Here is a 24,513-nt window from a genome sequence, read left to right as displayed (position 1 = left end):
GTCCAGCTAGAGGAAGATCCAACAATTCCCTACCACACCTGTCCCCAGCGAATAGCACCTGCCTTTCAGTAGACACCACCTTTCCTGGGAGGGAGGGCCGGCTGAACCCCCACAGCAGAGAGCTCAGACACATGCCGGGATCCCCTTGTACCCCGAGGTTAAGAGCTCTGCTCAGAACGGAACTAAAAATCTGCCTCACCAACTTCTGCTCAGCATGGAGGGGATGGAGAACCACTTCAACAAGCAACCCCCCCCCCTTTTTTTTTTAACGAGGTCTACAGCCATTTATGTGGAGTTTTTGCACAATACAACCCTGAAGGACATAATTCTACAGATCATAAACAGTGTAAAATAATATGTTGACAAGTTCTAATGCATTTACAAGCCTCATGGAATAAATAGGAATTATAGCACAACATTAATAAGAATTATATGGTAGCAATTACAGTTGTGAAATTCATCCCCAGGTGTGAAGCTAAATTGCAGCAGGGGCCTGCCTGGGTGCTCACTGTGGGCTCCCTCTGCTACATCAATTATTTCAACACCAAATATTGGCACTTTTATTGGGTTTCATTTTAATAGGCATTAATAAGATTGTTTGAAGAGCCAGGCAAGCCAGGAACGATGCCAGCATGAGGTGAACACTTAAAAGGATCCAGGAAGGGAGGAAGGGACCTCAAGGTGAACGAGGGCCTCGTATGTTTCAGGCATGTTAGATGCATCATCTCATTTAACCCTCTGGTGGACCCTGTGAGGTGAGGAAGACTGTCACTCTCATACACACAAAGAAACTGAGCACCGTGTGGTTCAAGAGCTTACACATTCTCAATTAGCGATTAAAGCAGTCAGTTTTCCCCAGGTGACGTTTTCCTGGCCTCCAATGCCAGCAGCTCTCTGGGGGCTGGGGTGGGGGGAGGAGGGTATTTCTCAACCTCCATGCTTCTGGTCCTCCACTATCTACCACTCAGAATTCAAAGCAGCCTGTTTAGAAACTTGGGCAGTGCAAAAAACAACCAGGCAAAAATGAGGCGTTGGCATTCAACATGGGTTTCAGTAAGCCCCGCTGTGTTTGGCTGGAGACCCCAGGGATCAAGACAGCACACGGGTGCCACTCTGCCGAGGCCCTGAGTTGGTCTGTGAGCAAATTTCAAAATCTGTTTTTCAATAGGACACTGTTTAGGACATTTTACTCTTAAACAAATGCCACATGCCGGTGTCCTTTAAATTGCTTGTTAGAAAACTATAAATGCTGTTTCGCAAAGCTCTTCCAGTAGGACTTAAGAAAGTGAGAATGACTAATTTACCCATCTAATTGGGCTAATTTGTTAACCTGAATACTGAAAATTGCACAACATTTACAACTGGGGTACAGGGGGTGGGGAAGAAAGCCTCAGACCAACCGAGGGCTTAATGAAACCCAGCAGAAGATAAAACTTCAAAACTCCTCGGGATCAAAAGGGGCCAGGACCAAGGGATTGATCCTGTGGACACAGCTGCTTGGAAACTATGCGGCATCCAGTCCCAAGTGTTGCAGGAAGGGGGACCACAAGTCACCATCCACATCAGGATGCCTTTGTGAGTATAGGCGTGCTCACACACCACAGGGTCCTCTGGGTGCTTTGTGAAACTGCCTGCCTGGGATGGGGATCGAGAAGGATCTGATTCTACTGAGTTCTGTCCTGTAACAGAAGCTGAGCAGTGCACGGCCCTGGGTTCATGCCTTGGCTGGACAGTCAGCTGAGTGACTACCTGGCCTCTTCTTTCTCTTCTGTGAAATGGGGCAAAGACTCTTCCCTTCAGTTTAATTCAAGGGTTAAAATTAATGTTGATAAAGCACCTGGCACAGGAAGCCAAAGTGAGGCTATGGGCCTCCCTGGTGGTGCAATGGATGGGAGTCTGCCTGCCAGCGCAGGGGACACGGGCTCCATCCCTGGTCCAGGAGGATCCACGTGCCGCAGGGCAACCGAGCTGGTGTGCCACAACTGCTGAGCCGGCGAGCCTGGAGCCTGTGCCCTGCAGTGAGAGAAGCCACTGCAGTGAGAAGCTCGTGCACCGCAACAAAGAGAAGCCCCTCCTGTCACTGGAGAACGCTCTTGTGCAGCAGCGAAAATCCAGTGCAGCCAAAAGAAATAAAAACGAAGACAGTATAATATCACTTTTGTAATAATATGACCCTATAATATTACATGTAAAATGCTACTATCTTTTAGAAACGACTGTTGTGAAACCTAACAAAAATAAGAAAATTTGGAGGTTTGGGGATCTCCAGTAGAAAAACTACAAGAAGGATTCCATGTCACAAGAGAAGCATGGTGCTCACTGAGGACTGTTCACGCAGACACATCTACAGGGGCCAGGCTGGGAGCCCGTGTGATCCGTGGTGCTGCCGCAGATAAGCTGTGTCACCCCAGGCAAGTGATGTAACCTCTCTGAGCTTTAGATTCCGCATCTGTAAAATGGACTGATAATACTACTACCTCTTAAGGTTGTTGTGAGGGCCAATTGAGTTCCTGCTTTTAAAAGGATTTAGAACAGTGGCATATCATAAGCATTAAAAAAGTATTTGGTAAATAAATAGGCAAAAGTTCACATGAAAAGTTTCATCCGCTGTTCCCTCATGCTTTCTTGAGGGTACTCGCTTTTTAAAAAAAAAAAGAGGAGGTAGGGGGTTGACTCATTGGAAAAGACTCTCTCTGATGCTAGGAGGGATTGGGGGCAGGAGGAGAAGGGGACGACAGAGGATGAGATGGCTGGATGGCATCACCGTCTCAATGGACATGAGTCTGAGTGAACTCCGGGAGCTGGTGATGGACAGGGAGGCCTGGCGTGCTGCGACTCGTGGGGTCGCAGAGTTGGACACGCCTGAGCGACTGAACTGAGCTGAGCTGGTGGGGGTGGGGAATCTGCTGTTCCTTGTATTCCTGTTTTCCAGGTGCTGCTGTTGTTGTTTAAGTCGCTCAGTCGTGTCCGACTCTGCAGCCCCATGGACTGTAGCCCGCCAGGCCCCTCTGTCCATGGGATGTTCCAGGAAAGAATACTGGAATGGGTTGCCGTTTCCTCTTCCAAGCAATCTTCCCAACTGAGGGATCGAACCCAAGCCTCCTGTGTTTCCTGCATTGGCAGGCAGGCTCTTTGCCACTGAGCCACCAGGGAGTAAGCCCACTCCAAGTGCCACCCTGTCATCAAATAAGAGGAATGTCCCCAGCCATGAGACGCGTCCTGCAATGAGAGGGCCTCCTGCAAGTCGAGGGGCTGCTGTTCCAAAAAGCGGCACATACTCAGATGCTGGCATCCGCTTGGTGATCACAGCCAGAAAACTTGTCAGCAGGGCCCACAGTGTCTTCAGAAAACATCTGAGGGCCCCAAACCTACTGCTCTTAAGCTCTTTTCACACATATTTGAATCCTAGGAAACACTAACCTAAATGAAAGTTACAGCTTTAGCTGAGAAGTATCTGGGCCCACCCGCTCTGCTTTACTTTACTCACATGCTCATGGTTTTCCAAGGAGAAAAGTCCACTCCAGCCTGGCTCGGTTTCAATCTTGGCTTTATCTGCCATCTCAAACATCTGAATGAAGGGATTCCCAGCACTTATCACCCTTTGCTAAATAATCCTGCCACTCCCCACACCATCCCTCATTTCAGGAAAGCAGGATGGAGCAAGGCTGGCTCTCCTAGCAGCGGGCGAACAGCTCTTGGATCCTATATCCCAGCCAATAAAAAACTGGTCACTGCCTCCTGAAGGGGGAGTGTGAGTGAATACACTGAATATAAATGACATACAGACCCTGATGCTGGAAAGATTGAAGGCAAGAGGAGAAGGGGGCCAAGAGAGGATGAGATGGTTGGATGGCATCACTGACTTGCTGGATGTGAGTTTGAGCAAACTCCGGGAGGTGGTGATTGACAGGGAAGCCTGGCGTGCTGCAGCCCATGGGGTCGCAAAGAGTCGGACATGACTGAATGACTGAACAACAACATTTACTGATATATTACTGTGTAAAACAGATAAGCAAATAAAAGGATGAGGATAAAATAGTTTAGTCAGTTCAGCTGCTCAGTCATGTCCGACTCTTTGCAACCCCATGGACTGCAGCATGCCAGGCTTCCCTGTCCATCACCAACACCCGGAGCTCGCTCAGACTCACGTCCATCCAGTCAGTGATGCCATCCAACCATCTCATCCTCTCTGGGCCCCCTTCTCCTCCTGCCTTCAATCTTTTCCAGCATCAGGGTCTTTTCCAGTGAGTCAGTTCTTTGCATCAGGTAGCCAAAGTATTGGAGTTTCAGTTTCAGCATTAGTCCTTCCAATGAATATTCAGGACTGATTTCCTTTAGGATTGACTGGTTGGATCTCCTTGCAGTCCAAGGGACTCTCAAGAGTCTTCTCCAACACCACAGTTCAAAAGCATCAATTCTTCGGCGCTCAGCTTTCTTTACAGTCCTATTCTCACATCCATACATGACCACTAGAAAAACCATAGATTTGACTAGATGGACCTTTGTTGGCAAAGTAATGTCACTGCTTTTTAATATGCTGTCTAGGCTGGTCATAACTTTCCTTCCAAGGAGCAAGTGTCCTTTAATTTCATGGCTGCAGTCACCATCTGCAGTGATTTTGGAGCCCAAGAAAATAAAATCTGTCACTGTTTCCATTGTTTCCCCATCTATTTGCCATGGGGCCGGATGCCATGATCTTAGTTTTTTTAATGTTGCGTTTTAAGCCAGCTTTTTCACTCTCTTTCACTCCCATCAAGAGGCTCTTTAGTTCTTCTTCGCTTTCTGCCACGAGGGTGGTGCCATCTGCTTATCTGAGGTTATTGATGTTTCTCCTGGCAATCTTGATAGTTTAATAAATATACATAACAACATGAGAAATATTTTACTTAGCAAGTGTAAAGATTCCGTATCTCCTTCCTCCGCCTTATGGACTGTCTTGTGTACCTACTCTGGAGCCCACTGCCCTTCAGGCCAGCTGGAGGGGTCAAACAGGCCCATCACTGCCACCTTTGAGGCCATCACATTGAGGTGAGCTTTTGGATTGTTCCAGGGAAGCAGGATGGGGTGTTAAGGAATGCATATGCTCATTCATTAACCCTGATCTTGACTGAGCAGGTGATCCTGGAGGCGCATGTGATCTCTGCCCTGTCAGTCTAGTACAGGGGTTGCTGGGCTCCAGCCAGCAGAGGGAGGACCCAGAATCAAGTCAGGCTCCTGGTTCTGAGCCCTCATCACCCAGAATCCATAAAATGTTCATTTCTGCAGCATGTTCTAAAGAAAAAAATTATAAAGCATTTCCTCTGTGTAAGAGAAGAAAAAGACCCCCAACACCCATTCTTGTAGCTGGGAGCGATTGGGGCAGGTAGGTGTGAGGACAGCATGCGAGTCACAAGAATTCACCCCGTGGGCCCAAAGCAGGTGTCTGGGGACCGGCTGGCATGTGTCCTCCCAGAAGCAGGCTTGGGGAACAGTGAGTTGGTGAGTCGGAATTTTGCAACGAGAAGGAACTTGACAAGCCCTTGACTCCATCCTCAAGTTAACATCGCAGACGTGAGAGGTGTTCAGTGGTTTATCTCACAGGTCTCTTTCTCCAGGGCTGCTGGCCGGGGACTCCAGCAGGGTAAGTCTGCTGTGGCGTAAGCACTGGTTCATCTTCATCTCTCCACCCCTGCCCTTGCCTTTCCACAAGTCAGCTCTAAGCCTTGGCAATGCCAACTGAAAAAGACAAGTGCTTAGGCACAAAACAGAAAACCTGCCACAGGCCAGCAGCTCTCCCCACGCTGACTCTCTTGAAGGGTCGAGAATACGGCATTCTCATGACTAAAGGGAAAGCCTGAAGGCCTTCAGTTAGAAAAGCAGAGGAAAACCCCACAGCCGTGGCTTCTTAAGAGCAGTGGTGGCTGTCCTTCCGGAAGTGCCAACCTTTCCTTTGGGCTGTTGCTCCTGAGAAGGCTGACAGCACAGGGACCAGAACTGCAAAAACATCGACCTTGTATTTTAAAACAAAAATCGACTGGGTGAGATTTCTGATTTGGATGAACTTGGTCTCTTAGAAGAGAGAACACCCGCAAAGATCTGCATCCCAAGGACAAAGGTCAGAGGACTTGGGATGCTGGGGGAACGTGCCAGGGGGGATTTATAGTGGGGATTCAGCCAAGCAATTATTCTGTTAGGATGATTACTGTTTTCACTGATGCTCTGGTTACAAAGTCCCACGGCTTTGAGGCTCTGCCCAACCCTAGTTCTCACTTAAGCACTTTCATTTTCACTGCACTAATGGGCACAATATGAAGCTTTGAGGGATGCACAAAGGCACGATAGCCAAAATGCCTGTGCTTTTTTTTTTTTAAATTTGGCCTACTTTTGCTTTAAATCATGTTCCTTAACTTCTAGCATACACTTCCATACCTAAACTTACCTGTGCCTACTGGATTTCTTTTAATAAAAATTGTAGCTACCTAAGAATGAGCAAATTTTGCTTGACACTTGCATTCTGGAACTGGAAGGAGTTAGGAGATGCCTTTGCCATTTAGGTGGTGGTGGTGGGGTGGCTCCTGTAAGCCTGGAATGTGGAGATGTATTTTTCATGGAACCAACCTCTGTTTCCCCAGTTTTGCAAAGGGAAGAGTTGGGGTTCAGGAGGTGAAGGACCTGTCTAAGGTCACCCAGTTAGAAACAGGCAGGCTGGACTGGTACCTGAATCTTTGGTTTCAAAGTTCGTGCTTTTTGATTCAATTTTGAATGGAATGTCCCTGACTGACAGAAAGGTGTGACACACAGAGCAAAGCCTGGAGGTGCTGGTGAGGAGGGGAGGGGAGGGAGCCCAGCATGGGGTGTGGGGAGCACAGGGCTAGTCTCCTATACCCGAAGGTGAGGCCTGCCCTCCTGGGTGTTAGCATTCCAGTGTTTCAAAGAAAAGCCCCAAGAGTTGATTTTTTCAGGCTTTTCTTATTCTTAGGCATCATTAAACAATTTACAAATGACTTTCACCAACGTGAGAATTTCTACGAGAAAATTAATTTCACCTTGCTCAGTCACAGGTGGGAGTTGGCAGCCACTAATCTTTCTCACGTCCAAGGAGCAGTGGCTGCACGGGTGCAGGAGGGCCTAGAGGAGCTACTCCACATTCAAGGTCAGGAGGGGCGGCAGTGAGGAGATACCCCCTCGTTCAAGGTAAGGAGCAGCGGCTGCACTTTGCTGGAGCAGCCGTGAAGAGATACCCCACGTCCAAGGTAAGAGAAACCCAAGTAAGACAGTAGGTGTTGCAAGAGGGCATCAGAGGGCAGACACACTGAAACCATACTCACAGAAAACGAGTCAATCTAATCACACTAGGACCACAGCCTTGTCTAACTCAATGGAACCAAGCCATGCCTGTGAGGCCACCCAAGATGGGTGGGTCATGCTGGAGAGGTCTGACAAAATGTGGTCCACTAGAGAAGGGAATGGCAAGCCACTTCAGTATTCTTGCCTTCAGAACCCCATGAACAGTATGAAAAGGCAAAATGATAGGATACTGAATGAGTAACTCCCTAGGTCAGTACGTGCCCAATATGCTACTGGAGATCAGTGGAGAAATAACTCCAGAAAGAAGGAAGGGATGGAGCCAAAGCAAAAACAATACCCAGTTGTGGATGTGACTGGTGATAGAAGCAAGTCTGATGCTGTAAAGAGCAATATTGCATAGGAACCTGGAATGTCAGGTCCATGAATCAAGGCAAATGGGAAGTGGGTAAACAAGAGATGGCAAGAGTGAACACTGACATTCTAGGAATGAGCAAACTAAAATGGACTGGAATGGATGAATTTAACTCAGATGACCACTATATCTACTACTGAGGGCAGGAATCTCTTAGAAGAAATGGAGTAGCCATCATGGTCAACAAAAGAGTCCGAAACGCAGTACTTGGATGCAATCTCAAAAACGACAGAATGACTTCTCTTCATTTCCAAGGCAAACCATTCAGTATCACAGTAATCCAAGTCTATGTCCCAACCAGTAACACTGAAGAAGCTGAAGTTGAACGGTTCTATGAAGACCTACAAGACCTTTTAGAACTAACACGCAAAAAAGATGTCCTTTTCATTATAGGGGACTGGAATGCAAAAGTAGGAAGTCAAGAAACACCTGGAGTAACAGGCAAATTTGGCCTTGGAATGCGGAATGAAGCAGGGCTAAGACTTAATAGAGCTTTGCCAAGAAAATGCACTGGTCATAGCAAACACCCTCTTCCAACAACACAAGAGAAGACTCTACACATGGACATCACCAGATGGTCAACACTGAAATCAGATTGATTATATTCTTTGCAGCCAAAGATGGAGAAGCTCTATACAGTCAACAAAAACAAGACCAGGAGCTGACTGTGGCTCAGATCATGAACTCCTTATTGCCAAATTCAGACTCAAATTGAAGAAAGTAGGGAAAACCGCTAGACCATTCAGGTAAGACCTAAATCAAATCCCTTATGATTATACAGTGGAAGTGAGAAATAGATTTAAGGGACTAGATCTGACAGATAGAGTGCCTGATGAATTATGGACTGAGGTTCGTGACACTGTACAGGAGACAGGGATCAAGAACATCCCCATGGAAAAGAAATACCAAAAAGCAAAATGGCTGTCTGGGGAGGCCTTACAAATAGCTGTGAAAAGAAGAGAAGCAGAAAGCAAAGGAGAAAAGGAAAGATATAAGCATCTGAATGCAGAGTTCCAAAGAATAGCAAGAAGAGCCTTCCTCAGTGATCAATGCAAAGAAATAGAGGAAAAGAACAGAATGGGAAAGACTAGAGATCTCTTCAAGAAAATCAGAGATACCAAGGGAACATTTCAAGGACAGAAATGGTATGGACCTAACAGAAGCAGAAGATATTAAGAAGAGGTGGCAAGAATACACAGAAGAACTATATAAAAAAGATCTTCATGACCAAGATAATCATGATGGTGTGATCACTCACCTAGAGCTAGACATCCTGGAATGTGAAGTCAAGTGGGCCTTTTAAAGCATCACTACAAACAAAGCTAGTGGAGGTGATGGAATTCCAGTTGAGCTATTTCAAATTCTGAAAGATGATGCTGTGAAAGTGCTGTACTCAATATGCCAGCAAATTTGGAAAACTCAGCAGTGCCCACAGGACTGGAAAAGGTCAGTTTTCATTCCAATCTCAAAGAAAGGCAATGTCAAAGAATGCTCAAACTACCACACAATTGCACTCATCTCACACGCTAGCAAAGTTATGCTCAAAATTCTCCAAGCCAGGCTTCAGCAATACATCAACCATGAACTTCTAGATGTTCAAGCTGGTTTTAGAAAAGGCAGAGGAACCAGAGAACAAATTGCCAGTATCCACTGGATCATCGAAAAAGCAAGAGAGTTCCAGAAAAACATCTATTTCTGCTTTATTGACTATGCCAAAGCCTTTGACTGTGTGGATCACAATAAACTGTGGAAAATTCTGAAACAGATGGGAATACCAGACCACCTGACCTGCCTCTGGAGAAACCTATATGCAGGTCAGGAAGCAACAGTTAGAACTGGACATGGAACAACAGACTGGTTCCAAATAGGAAAAGGAGTACGTCAAGGCTGTATATTGTCACCCTGCTTATTTAACTTCTATGCAGAGTACATCATGAGAAACGCTGGACTGGAAGAAGCACAAGCTGGAATCAAGACTGCCAGGAGAAATATCAATAACCTCAGATATGCAGATGACACCACCCTTATGGCAGAAAGTGAAGAGGAGGAACTCAAAAGCCTCTTGATGAAAGTGAAAGTGGAGAGTGAAAAAGTTGGCTTAAAGCTCAACATTCAGAAAATGAAGATCATGGCATCCAGTCCCATCACTTCATGGGAAATAGATGGGAAACAGTGGAAACAGTGTCAGACTTTATTTTTTTGGGCTCCCAAATCACTGCAGATGGTGACTGCAGCCATGAAATTAAAAGACGCTTACTCCTTGGAAGAAAAGTTATGACCAACCTAGATAGCATATTCAAAAGCAGAGATGTTACTTTGCCAGCAAAGGTCTGTCTAGTCAAGGCTATGGTTTTTCCAGTAGTCATGTATGGATGTTAGAGTTGGACTGTGAAGAAAGCTTAGCGCCGAAGAATTGATGCTTTTGAACTGTGGTGTTGGAGAAGACTCTTGAGAGTCCCTTGGACTGCAAGGAGATCCAACCAGTCCATTCTGAAGGAGATCAGCCCTGGGATTTCTTTGGAAGGAATGATGCTAAAGCTGAAACTCCAGTACTTTGGCCACCTCATGTGAAGAGTTGACTCATTGGAAAAGACTGATGCTGGGAGGGATTGGGGGCAGGAGGAGAAGGGGACGACCAAGGATGAGATGGCTGGATGGTATCACGGACTCGATGGATTTGAGTCTGAGTGAACTCCGGGAGTTGGTGATGGACAGGGAGGCCTGGCATGCTGCTGTTCATGGGGTCGCAGAGTTGGACACGACTGAGTGACTGGACTGAACTGAGTTTCTCAGGTTGAGTTTTCCACTGTCATCCTCCATGCCTGCACATCCCCACTGTGGGAGCCGGAGGTGGGCAGGACAGTGATTGACAGACGTACCTTTGGGTGGGTGGCCCCAAGAGCTCATGTCAGCATTTCATTTGGGGAAATGAGCAAACCCAGTGGACAGGATTTCAGAGGGCAACTATATCCTACAGGACTGTGGAAGAGTCTGCCTGGGTGTCAGCCAAGGACGTAAACAGTTGATTTCATGAGTTACATGAAAACACAAGAGGGTCTAGAGTGCCTGTGCACACTTATATCCCTATCTCCCCACCTGGACGAGTCCCCTTCATGGCCCAGGAGCCAGCTGAGTGCCTCATTCACCACAAGGACCATCTTACATCTAGCCCACTTCCTTTCAGACTCTGCCCACCACCTCTGTCCCCTGCTCACCTCTTTATTCTGTGATGATGGCCCCAAACCCATTCTAGCACCTACAGTGTTCTTGTTCTTTGTATTCATAAACAGAGTGACACACAGATAAAAACAAGTCAACCTTTTCCAGAAATCCAATATGCCATAATTTTAACTCAGATCATTAATATTCACGCACAAGTGATAACCGCAGTGACAGCTAACCAAAACTCTTGGGATGGCAAATTCTGGCAAATACATTAGCAAAGCGTTGCCTCTCTGCCTTACAGAATTATAATTATAATTAGCTTTAATTGGTACCGACCCACTTTATATGAGCTGAAGCAACAACAGGCTAAATTAATTGACAACAAGTGATTACAATGGAAGACACACTTCATGGCTCAAGGGACCATCGCCAAGTCTCAAAAATTCTTGACCTTCTTGGTCCGCCAACACTGTCCTAAGGGCAGCTGACCCTTATTGGGGGCACACTCATTTAAACCTCACAACAGCCCTGTGAGGCTGATACCTACTACAATATCTTTATTTTATATACAACAAAGGCTCAGAGAGGCAGAGTGCCTTGTCCAAGGTCACAAAGCTCTTCCGTGGTGGAGCAAGGGTTCTACTCTAGCTGCCTTAGCTCTAGAGCTTGCCTTCCTAACCTATCTACGATCCCACTAATAACTTGAATTCACCTGAAGGGAAGTGCCCGTCTCTCAGTATGTTCAAACCCATGTCATTGAACTCGTGGTGGCCTTGAGAGCACCTGGCACACCCAAGTCACACAGTATGTATTTGTTAAACACACAAATGAAAGGCAAAGATGAAATAGGCCTCGCGACACCAGGTCACTGCTTTCTAACCACGTAACAGGGTTATGTGTGGACGCTGCAAGTGATGAAGGCATGTGGAGACGCACACGCGGCTGTGGATCTGACATCCAGGGTCTGCCACTTCAAGACAGATGAGATGCAGAAGCCCAGTTCCCCGTCACCTTCCATTGTGTTGATTTTAGACAAAGTGAGAACCACGAGTTGATGATGTGGTCACAGGCAGCCGCACTCCTGCTGGTACACTCATAACAAGGGGAACCCGGGAGGGACGCAGAGGCCACCCCCCCCAAACTGGCCAGGACTGCGCAGCCCTGACTGCAGTGCAGCCACCATGACGTGGCTGCCATCACTGAAGGGCTGAGCAGTGCTCGGAAGCTGTGACCCTGCTCCTGGCTCCTTCCTTGTCACTTTCACTCCACAGCCCATGACTGAATTAAGGTTAACTAAACTAAACAGAACCTACTCTAAGAAGGGAGTTTAAAAATAAATCAGTTTAATGATCAAAAAAAAAAAAAAAAAAAAGATCTATGGAATCTTAAGCTCCATGGAAGCCTTAAGGTTAAGGCGATGGAAATTAGCTGCTTCTAAAAACTGGGTGTTTAGATTTTAAAACAACTCCACCAAGCGAGGGTAAGAAATCCTCTAACTGAATAGGCACATTTCCAGAAAAAGATGTAAAGGGAAAACCAACCTTTTTCTTACCAGCACTTTCTTATTTTGCCTCCATCCTCTTCTTCTTTCTCCTTGAGACTTCAGAGAAGCCTCTGTTCTTCTCTCACCCGCTCAGTTTGGAGTCAAGCCCCTGTAGTTTGCTCCTGACTGAGTTTTGGTACCTAATTCTCCAGCTCTCCATCTTGGTAAGAGGAGAAACAAACTGCCCCCAAAGCACAAGAAAACGTCTTGTCTCCTTTATTGTTCTCATATTCTGGCTATTTTTCAGGGAAAACAAAATGAACAATAAGAAACAAGGACGTCCCTTCGGTACTGCAAGGATCCCGGTGACATCGCCGCCCTCCCTCCCACATCAGCTCCGCTATTTCACTTTTGGGGGAGATTAAAATGGCCCTTTCCCCTGAGCCTTCCAGTTGCTGCTCGAGATTCACTGAGATTTAACATAAAGGTTTCTTTTGGCAACAGGCAACTCTCAAGACCTATTTCCGATGCAGTCTCAGTGTTTTCAAATTGTGACTCCTAAGTGGGTCTTGAAGTCATTTTTGTGGGACATAATTAGAATTCTTTTTTTTTAAATGGACAGAATGGAATAGAAAGTATCAGAGTATAAGATGTGTTTGTAAAACTTGTTTCAGGTGTGTGTCTCAGTGTAAAGATTCTTCTGACTACATGTCACAGTAAGAAAAGCATGAAGCCATTTTCAACCACCAGTAACCACTAGTATAGAGCTTCTTTCTACAAGAACCAACATTCATTTCCAGGCGGGGAAATCAAACAGTTTTTAACTGATATTTAAATAGGGTATTCAGTTGAGTTGCTCAGTTGTGTCTGACTCTTTGCGACCCCATGAAATAGGGTATAGAGAGGCTGAAATAGAAGAGAAAGGTCATTTTTGGTGCCTGCCAGTAAGGCACTGTGTCAGCTAGCAGGAACCTACAAACAAACAGGGGAAGTGGGCTGTTGGCAAGCTGACCTCAGGCCCACCAGGAGGACACAGACAAGGTCTCACCGTGAAAGTGACAGAGGTGTATCATGGACAGTATGAAGACAGCTCTTCACCGTTTCGGGTGTCCTTCTGGACCGCGCCACTTTTCATTTTTTTTGAATATTCTCTAAGGGAGCCAATCTTTGTTTGCAGGGCGGGTGAAATCTGGTTCTAAGAAATGTCCTAAATCACCCACTGAGCTCTTTTAAAAAGGGTCCTACAGGGCACCCTGGACTCTCTTACCAGCTGTCATCAGGTTGCCAAACAGAATAGGTTCTCTGAGTTTCAAACCTTGCAGCTGAGCTAAGAAGGGCTGGCCAGCAAGCAGGTGCCTGTGAGGGGTGAGTGTCCAGACTCAGAGAATCAGACCTGCTCAGTCCTGTGAAGGTGCAGGGGAGCCTGGAGCGGGGGGTGTGAGTGTGTCCAAGGGCGACTGGCTTGTCCTGCCCGTCACCCTCTTGTGTCTCCTGGGAGATGGCTGTCAGACTGGGTTCCTCAAGGCTGGGCTGCTCTAACTGTCCCCAGACCCCAGTACCCAGCATGGTGTGCACGCTGAGCAGGGCTCCGCCAGTCCTTGTGGACGAAGGTATCTATGGCAGAGGCCCTGAGCACTGGAAGGATGGAACCACACGGCACAATGCACACGGGGATCTGTATGCAACATGCAGACTCTGTGCTTCGTATTATGCGTATGCAGTACACGCTACAACTTGTATTTGACACAATAAGGGGAACAGCGACAACGCCACGAGGGATCACCATCTGTACGGTGCGCGTACACAACAGCTCTGTCTCCCATTAAACCTGATGAACACGACTACGGAAACCAGCTGGATCCCAGCCAGAGGCTGCGCTGGGGCAGGCAATTCAGGGACTTGGGAGCAGGCCGCCTGTATCAGGATCTGGCTCTGTTATTACCATCTGGTGCCCTCTACCAGACTCCTCTGTCCATGGGATTTTCAAGGCAAGACTACTGGAGCAGGTTGCCGTTTCCTCCTCCTGGGATCTTCCCCACCCAGGGATCAAACCCACATTTCTTGAGTCTCCTGCACTGGCAGGCAGATTCTTTATCACTGTGCCACCTGGGAAGCCACCCTCAGACTCCATATTCCACCTTCAACTCCTCATCTGTAACCTGGAAAAACACTGGAACTAACTTCATAGGGCTGTGGTGAAGATGGAGAAGGAAATGGTGGTCCACTCCAATACTCTTGCCTAGGAAACCCCATGGACAGAGGAGCCTGGCCTGCTACAGTCCATGGGCTCACAAGAGTTGGATAGTAGACTTAGCAACTATACCATCACCACTAATATGTATAAAGTGGTTACATTAACTTGTGGCATACAATTCTGTATTATATTAGCTCTGGATGGTATTATTGTTTTGATCAGTAATTTAAAACTGTCTAGACTTGAAAGTTATGACCAACCTAGACAGCATATTCAAAAGCAGAGACATTACTTTGCTAACTAAGGTCTAGCTAGTCAAAGCTATGGTTTTTCCTGTGGTCATGTATGGATGTGACAGTTGGACTGTGAAGAAGGCTGAGCGCTGAAGAATTGATGCTTTTGAACTGTGGTGTTGGAGAAGACTCTTGAGAGTCCCTTGGACTGCAAGGAGATCCAACTAGTCCATTCTGAAGGAGATCAGTCCTGGAATTTCTTTGGAAGGAATGATGCTAAAGCTGAAACTACAGTACTTTGGCCACCTCATGTGAAGAGTTGACTCATTGGAAAAGACTCTGATGCTGGGAGGAATTGGGGGCAGGAGGAGAAGGGGACGACCGAGGATGAGATGGCTGGATGGCATCACTGACTCGATGGATGTGAGTCTGAGTGAACTCCGGGAGTTGGTGATGGACAGGGAGGCCTGGCGTGCTGCGATTCATGGGGTTGCAAAGAATCAGACAGGACTGGACTGAACTGAACTGAGACTTGAAAGAAATGACCAGGTATGGACAAAGCCAGCGAGAAATCATCAGGTTTGAGTCATCTGTCTAAAATGAATGGACAAAAATGCCTAAGATATAGTTTGCCTTTTTAATACAACGGATGAGAATACTGCTTTCTCATGCTGTCAGAAATAAACAAATGGCTGATTCAGGGTTATATGGCTGAACTTATTTTTCATTATTTTACCCACAGTCCTGGAGACCTGGGAGTGAAAGAGACACGCAATCTCTCTGCCTTCAAGGTGCTCAGTGAGATGAGGGCCCCCCAGTGGCTCATTTCTGCATGGTGGGTTCCTGCAGCAAGGGCGTGCCCTGCTCTCAATAATGTCAATTCTGGAAACAATGGGAGCAGCCTTCTCTGTGGTACAGAGGCACTTGCCAGGGCTGGTTACAGGAATGGTGTTTTCCTTTCGAACTACAGATTTAATGCGTTATATGTACAAGCAGGGTGGATATTTTTATGCCAAGAGAAAGTTCAGAGGGTAGGGTTGGGAAAAGGATGATGATGGACCCCAAGAAGAATGATGCAATAATCAAGATAAGAAATAATTAGTGTCCATTGGCAAAAACCAGTTTCTGCTGCATCGGAGTAATCGTTTCTTTCAGACCCAGCTGAGGATGTGAAAACGCGCCACCGCAGAAAATATGGTGTGCTTCTCTGGGGAAGAATGTCATGAAGAGTCACTGAAAGTTCACAGGAATCTCAGAGATCTCCCATAAAAGCTTTGTTTCACACTTTGTCCCATGTGGAAACTACAGCCTGGGCCGCATGAAAAACGAGTTTTATGAGAGCACTTCTGATTTTTAAGAAGGCTATTTGGCTTCATAACAGGGCAGCTTCCCGAGAGCCCCGGGATGTCATTTTTACATATTGCACATAGCAGGCTGCCTCCATAATCGTCAGGGCCACACTTAAACCTGGTGAAACGTTGCTTGAGTGACAAACCTCGACAAAAGCGATTGGGAGAAACTGCAGGGGCAAGAACTTCCCGGTCAAAGAGATTGTGTTAAGTGTGCTATAAAAAGTAGTCTGATTTTTTGCATGAGGGTTAGGGGTCGAGTGAGATGAGAACAGCGTGGCTTCTGCTTCTGGCATTTTCCATTCCCTACACGATTATTACCCAGCTTCTCCTGGGCCCCACTGTTGCGGCAAGCCTTGAAGTCCAAGGTCGCAGAGTGAGCATCCAGTGACCTTGATGATGCTTTCTCCTCTATTTCTATTTTTCTGGCAATATCTCACATGACCATGAGCACACACTTTGGAGCCCAACAGCCTGGATCCCAATGCCACCTCCTTCACCAATTGTTCACTGACCTTGGGCCACTTGCTCAAGTTTTCTTTGCCTAAGAACCCACATCAGACAATTCAATGAATCAACTTACATGTAAGTGCTTAAACCAGCACCTGCCACTCAGCACTCTCTGTAAGTATCTCTGAACGCCAGGAGCAGCAGGGGTCTATGAAGTTGCCTGGTTTCCCCTGCCCATTCTCACTCCTGCATCCGTGGCTGGTTCCTGCCCCGTGGGTTAGTGACCCTCAGGCCCAGCTCCCATGTTCCACGCAGGGCTGCTTCCTGCCCTCCTGCCTCTCCTGGCCTGCTCTCGCCTGTGTGTTGGCCACCTGGCCACTGTCCACTAGATTCACCTTCCCTGTGTGCTGTTGTGGGTCACCCCCCCGTGCTCTCTCCACTTTGGACAAGAATGTGGCTGCCACGGCCTGGCAGTGGACTCCCCTAGCTGCCCTGTCCTAGTCCATCCTGCAGATGTTCTGTGACAAAGACATGATGCCACATCCCTGGAAGGCTGGCTTCCTTTCAGTTGATCAGCGTTGACTTCAGAAGTGGCCCTGAGTTCTCTCTGTGGCTGTAATGTCATATGCATTAACTCTGGCCGCGAGGGGCTGCTTGGTGACGGGAACATGGTTCTTAGACTCAGAAGCCAAAATTCAGATCCTCTTTGTGGGATCCTAGGGAACATACCTGGAGAAGGCAATGGCACCCCACTCCAGCAGTTAGCAGGGAACATGCTGCTGCTGCTAAGTCGCTTCAGTCTTGTCCGACTCTGTGCGACCCCATAGACGGCAGCCCACCAGGCTCCCCCGTCCCTGGGATTCTCCAGGCAAGAACACTGGAGTGGGTTGCCATTGCCTTCTCCAATGCATGAAAGTGAAAAGTGAAGTGAAGTTGCTCAGTTGTCTCCGACTCTTAGTGGCCCCATGGACTACAGCCTACCAGGCTCCTCCGTCCATGGGATTTTCCAGGCAAGAGTACTGGAGTGGGGTGCCATTGCCTTCTCCACAGCAGGGAACATACCGGTCTCCTTTAAGCCCTGTTACTCCACTTGAACAAAGAGGCCTGCAGCAGGATTGGCCAGTGGAGTGAGGACTGAGCTGGAACACAGAAAAGGCTTTTCATGGTGCCCAGCAGAGGACGAGCTCAGCACAGACCTGGTCACATGACCTCTTCCCTCCTTGTCCAAAATAGAGGTGGTGGGCTCCTTCCTCTCCTCCATCCTTGCCCCTCCCCAGGTCACTTCAGGGTTCCCTGGACACAGGCATTGTTGTACAGAAATCCTACACATGCAGAGTGCTTCCTCTCAATGTGTTTACAGTACGTAAGTCACGCTTAACCGAATGATGCTATGTAAGTGCCACATGGTGATAAACAAGATGTTTTCCCATGGCTTAGTAACAAGACTAAGGGTTTATTATTAGACATCTATTGATAGTTGAAAACAGGAACAGTTCTGGCCTAATAAACCACACCTACTGGTCCCCGGACAGGCTGCAACAGAAGTAACAAAAGATCTGTCTGCTTGGCCCAAACTCACATGGAAATGTGATGGATGATATATTTACAGTTTGGATTCCAAAATCATCAGGCACTTGAATTCTATTGTGTCTGTTACTGCCTGTGACTGGTCTGGGAATTTTTAATATAACGGATGAGGATGGACCAGAGATTTCTGGGACCCTAGACAGCTATATCTTGAAGGCACCAAAGTGGACCCACAGAACTGTGGCATAAACAGACTCCTCCCCTTCCTCTCTAGAGTCTCCAAGACGGACTATCAAACTGCAGGAGAGGCTTCTGTTTGGGTGGCTTCCTTGTGTGCAAATCCCATGGAGGTGGGGTGGGTGCTGAGGAACTGCTTCTGGCCCATTTTCCAAAATGATTCGGGACAGAGCAGGTCAGGAAGACGCCCCACCTGCCATTTTCATGTGGGAGGAAGAAGGCTTTGTCCATAAAAAACAAAAAATAGAAACCCAGTGACCTAAGATACCATCTCACTGTCCTTTTGCCATTTATTTCATGTTTACAGTTAGGAAATGGTATTTCTGTACCAAGATCTGATCCTCTATGCAAAATAAAGGAAGACTTTATTTGGAATTTCTGTACTTTGTCTTCCGAGGCCCTCCACAAGCTGGCCCCAGCCCTCTAGCCTCATTAAGAGAGCCCCCCACCCCCACGCCTGCCCCCACCCCGTCAGCTTCTCTCCTCGGGAACGACAGGAGGTGTTTTCACGGCCCTAACTCAGCATCTCCCTCAGCTCCTGCCCTACTCCCTTGCTCTGGTCTCTACCTGCTCCTGTCATGAATGCCTTCCAGCTCTGCTTTAGGTTCCCAAAGAGCCTGGGCTGTTTTGAGCTTCTCTCCTACACCTCTAAGTCCTGAGTGTACCGTCTGTACTTACTTTCCAACTGACTTTAAAACACCCACGCTTGGCCTTTATAAGCTGTCAATGCTAGGTCATAAAAGGATACCTTGCAAGACCTTGCAAGGATACCTGGAAACAACCTCAGGTCTTTTGTGCCCATCTCCCCTGTTATGGAGACGTCACTGAGGACAGATGCACTGAGGCTGGGGGAGGTGACCTGTCCTCAGTCACATATTTAGCAAAGGTCCAGGCAAGGGCAAAACTCCAACAGCCAGGTCCTGGACTCCTCCCTCGCCTGATGTCCTGTCAGTGGCTTGCCTGAATTAAACATATAGAAAACCCATCATTTGCAAGCCAGACAACAGAAACTTCCATCTCACAGGGACGGTTCATGATACTGAGAGAGCAAGTTCTGGAAACTACAGGTTGAAATCGATGCTTCTGAGGTAGTTTCGACAAGTCCACATGACCCTCAACCATGATCTGTATGCACAGATTCAGAATCACAAATATTCAAGGAGTAGGAGGTTGACACACTTCTCTCTAAATGTCACTCTAATGTCAAGGGAAAGATGAAGGTAAGAATGTTCAATTCTAAGTTCTCACGCCACTGAACAGCTTTACTGCCCCATCCTCCTCCTCCTCTGCTATAGAGTCTGATTTGTGGCCGGCACTAAACCCAGATGATCCATTTTTCAAATCCATCCTGGCCCAGAGGCATAAGGTCGACTTCAGAGAGGCAGCCAGTGCTGTGTGCCAAAGGAGGGTGATGTTTGCAAATGTGATTATTACAACCCTAGCCAACCTCTCATTTTTCAACTCACGTCTACTAACTACTACTTCCCTTGAATTGGTTTTCCCCTATCAGGAGGATGTTCCTTTTTATCCAAAGACAAACCAATGACTCTTTGCAAGTCCCATAAGCCATATGTCATCCACAGATTTCCTAATGGGATAATCCACTTGTCACAGACTATAAAGGAAGCATTTTCCAGTGGCCTAAATGAGGATTAATGAACTAATATTCAGCGAACCTTTGGGGAGACACAAGAAAACCTCTGGCGTGGGCAACGTCATCAGAACCCAAGCAACCTGCACACTGCATTTATGAGAGGCCCTTTCAGAAGGCTTCAGAGGCATAACTTTCAAGTTTTAGCATCCAGGAGAAACACATGGCTATTTTTTTTTTCTAAAAGGTTAAAGTGGGGAATTCCTTGGTGGTTCAGTGATTATAACTCCATATTTTCACTGCAGGGGGACTGGGTTTGATCCCTGGTTGGGGAACTAAGATCCTGAAAGCTGTGGGGTGCTCCCTACACCCACTGCCAGTAAATCAAATAAAATACTTGGTTGGCCAAAAAGTTTGTTTTCTACAACATCTCATGGAAAAAACCCTAACAAACTTTTTGGCCAACCCAATACAAGGTGAAAGTTTAGAAAGCGAAACCACAAATGTAAATGATATGATGGTGCCAATCTTTTGGGGTGGGTTTCAGAACGAATGTATGAAGTTGTGGTTCTGCCTCATGATCAAACGGAAACTCATCACAGGCATGTGCTCTGTCAGCAGGAGGCACCGCAGAAAATGCAGCCGAAATCTGTGCCTCTAGGGTCTAAAACAAACTGCTGTCAGATCAGGGCACTGGGTGCTGCTGGGGCCTTCTAGTTAGAGTGCCGCAGACTCTGGAAGTCATTCTGCATTCTCATATAAATGTTGCCCCCACAACCACTCTGTGAGTTGCAGAAAAAGTTCTTTCAATAATGAACAGCCGTCTGTTCCACAGAGCACAGGAAAAACACGATAAACCGAGTCACACACCTTGGCTGTAAACATATTCTTACACGAGATTGCTACAACTCCATATAAAGAAAACGCAGGCTCTTAACCACCCGCAGAACTCTAGCAACAACGAGAAAATGCACAAGGTTTCCTGCAATTAAGCCGCAGTGTTTTACAGTGCAATTTTATTTATACCTGAAAGAGAGTAAATAAATAAATATATAAAAGGTTGCACAGACCCCTCCCGCCCAAGGCTTATTCTGCAAATTAACTTTGCAGTCATAAAACCCGTGCCAGCTGGACTCTTTCCCCTGGTCCTCTGTGGCACAGGCAGCAAAAGCAGGTATATAGCTGAGAAAAAAACAAAGTCGGGCATTTTCCACCCTCAGCCAGGGATGTTAATTGAACTTTGGCTCATGTTTAAAGATTTCTCTCTTCATGTTCAAGAAAGAATTAAAAACAGTTGAGTTGGGGGAAAATGAACATCTGTTACTGACTTACACTCACAACCACAATGAAAAACATTCATAATTAAAGCAATTTTGCATCCCTCCAAGTTAGAGCTGTAATGTTGGGTTAAAAATATAAATGTGGAGGCTCCTCATTGTCTTCAGGGCTTGCTTCTTACGGCTGCTTGTAAAAAAGGTAGTTTATGCTGGGTTGAATTTTTTTTTCCGCTGGAATAACAATCTCAGGAAACAGATTTGCGTAGAAAGATAGGGGATGACAACACAGAGCACCTACACAATTGAGCCCCATTTTATGAAGCTATGAAACAGTAGTCAAGAAGTGTTTTATATTTGGGAGTTAAATACACTTTACGGCTGTGTAAAAAGCCAGAGCCATTTTGGGCCGAACATAAACATTCCAATGTCTGCGAGGTTTACTTCTGTTTGAGCCAGTGGGCAGGTTTCTATCAACCGGGAGGGATTCGTGGGTGACGCAGAACAGTGCTGGAAAGTCTTCCACATCAAGTCATTTCCCGTCCAACATGCAGAAACTTCATCAAGAAAACCAAATCTATTTCCATACCCTCACCCTGGCTATTGAAAAAAACCTCCTCCCTGATAGATCAGCCCCCAGCCTCTTTGCCCTCCAAGTCATCTTCCTTCTGCTGCTTAGTTAACATTCCCCCAAAGAGCCTCATAATATCACTCTTGTTTGATAGCAAGAGTTGCCTCTTTTATTAAAAATGTTTCCCCACTGCCAAGTCTATTAAACACAAATTCCTTAACCTAGCATTTAAGGTTCTTATACCCAGATGTATGCTCTGTGAGTCCAATACACCAATCAAATTGGTGTGGAAACCATCACTGGTCCCCAAACCATCTCTGTGTTACCCAGCTAAGTCTGGGATCTTGGAATATACAACCCCCACCCTCTAACCCTTATCTGCACTCATCCTTAAACACCTCACTGCAAAGCGACTTTCCCCAGGTAATGAAATGCTAACTGAATTGTTGCCAAGTAAAAGTGACTTCTTTAACCACTATAAACGTAATTTAAGGCTCTCAGGTTCAGGGTCTGATAGGAACTTTATTTGCACACTCATCTTCCTTTGCAACTAGATTTTTATCTCCCTGAAGGCACTGATCTTTCTTCACTCATCTCTGCATCTCCTGCAGACCTCAGCACTGGATCTGCCAGTCATAGTCATTAGACCCAGCTTCCTGGCCATCTACCTTCTAGAGAGTTGGTATAACATTTTTAAATTCTTGTCTGATATACTGCTAAGGTATATGCAGATATTTTGGGTCAAGTATTATATGGACTAAAAATCAGTCATATTTGCCTTCCATCAACATAACATGTAATTTGATCAAACAGATTTGCCAGGTGTGGGAATATAATTGGAATGGCCATCTTAGTTTGTCCCTTTTCTTGGTCAGGGTGACAGGAAATGAAATGACATTATTTTGGAAAAATCTTAAAACACAGTGTCAATGAGCTTATCTAAAAGTTCAGCATGCCTGCTAAAGGTCTAAGGCCACTGCTCAAGGGGATTGGTCCCATCTTGCAGTGTGTCTGTGGGCTCAAGCCAGCTCCCTGACCACAGATTCCAGCCCAGAGAGGAGATGAGGCCAGGGAAACCCCAGGGAGAGGCGGGGAGAGGGCAGAACACTGTTATATACTTAACAGAACATGGAGGTTTTTCTGAGGTTTTGGAAAATAAGTCTGGACAGTCTTCTCTCAAAGTGGTATTGATTCAGCACACCTTTCCCTTCCCTTGCCACCCCCTCAGGGATGAAAACCAGAAGTGCCGAGGGAGCGGCGATGTTATTCCTGGCCCCGACGCACAGGAAGGGCCATAAATCTCTCAAGAAAGCCCAAGCTTGTGGGATTTCCAGAACCAACCCACAGATTTATGAGGACCAGACCATTCAGACAGATATCAGAGTCTTGGGTTCTTAGGAAAAACATGAATATACAGGAACATTCCTGTCATTTTGGGAAATACTACTCTTTCAAGGGTTCCCCACTTATTAGGATATGCCTGACATCGTGGGAACATCATCAAAACAGCGCAGCCTGAACCAGGCCGGTCAGCAAACCTTTAGTTGGATGACCTATCAGGGGAAGTGGCCTGTGATTCACTGGGGAAGGAGAGATGGGAGAGATGGTGTGGGCAACACAGGTTTTACATCTGGGCAGCACTATTGCTCAAATGGCCTTCAGACCATCACGACTGGCCCTGGCAACTGTGAGACAGAGCAGCGGTTCTCAGACGACGTCCCTGGACTCGCAGTGGGCTGGCAATGCTAAAGGTACCTGGGAGCTGCTGGAAGCTGCCAACTTCTGGCTCTATTTCTGGAATTTGGGCAGGTACCAGGAATCCATATTTTTAAGATGCTCCAAGGTCACTGAGAGAGTCAGGGAACTCCTGAAATACAGTGTACCACGACAGAGGTGGTTGGTGGGTGATTTAAGGTCATGTTTTGATTCTAAGGGCTTCCCTGGTAGCTCAGATAGTAAAGAATCTGCTGCGTCGGAAAGATCCCCTGGAGAAGGAAATGGCAACCCATTCCAGTATTCTTGCCTGGAGAATTCCATGGACAGAGAAGCCTGGTCCATGGGGTCACAAAGAGTCAGACACGACCAAGTCACTTCATTTTCTTTTTTCTTATTCTAAAAGAGAATTCTTGCTTGTGCACCACCCTAGAAAACCTGCTCCTGTGCCCCAACCCCCAACCCAGGAAACGGTTCCACCGTCCACTCAGTTGTTCCGGCAAAGAACCCAGGAGTCACTCTTCTCTTCCCTCCTCCAGATGCTCATGCAAGCCCTCCAGGCTCTGTTCCAATGTATCCTGAGTCCACCCACGTCCCCTCATTATTCTGGTCCCATTATTGCCGTCTCTCCCACTGCTTCAGTAGATATCCCCACCCAACATTCATTCATCTGTCAGAATAATAATCTTTTAAAACTATAAACCCAACCATGACAGTCTCCTGCTTAAAGTCCTCCAACAGCTTCACATTACACAACTGGGCAAACTCTTGTCTCCTGGGCATTTTTCTCCCTCCCCACCCATTTGAACCAGCCAGCTGAATACACTCCCTTCTTTTTTATCTGGCTAGGAGGTACTCATTCTTAACACTCACATTGGCTATTACTCCCTCCAAAAAGCCTCCTGTGACTCCCCACCCCAAGGCTGTGTACACACCAAACTTGACTCTATCAGGCAACCTGGCATTCTGTGCGGATTTCATCATCTGTCTCCTGAAAACAAATATTCTAGGAGCAAAGGAGTTCCTT

The 24,513-nt window shown here is 46.8% G+C and overlaps 1 protein-coding gene across 1 annotated transcript in view; it reads right to left on the bottom strand.

Moving 5' to 3' along the window:
* The window catches only part of JAZF1 (JAZF zinc finger 1), a 332,658-nt gene that overhangs the window by 9,854 nt on the left and 298,291 nt on the right, over nt 1-24,513 (bottom strand). The gene's annotated exons all lie outside the window — the stretch shown is intronic.

The sequence above is a fragment of the Ovis canadensis genome, chromosome 4 (assembly GCF_042477335.2).
Source record: "Ovis canadensis isolate MfBH-ARS-UI-01 breed Bighorn chromosome 4, ARS-UI_OviCan_v2, whole genome shotgun sequence".
Taxonomy (NCBI): domain Eukaryota; kingdom Metazoa; phylum Chordata; class Mammalia; order Artiodactyla; family Bovidae; genus Ovis; species Ovis canadensis.
Note: the sequence above shows the minus strand (reverse complement) of the source record. Positions and strands in the feature narration are given on the sequence as shown.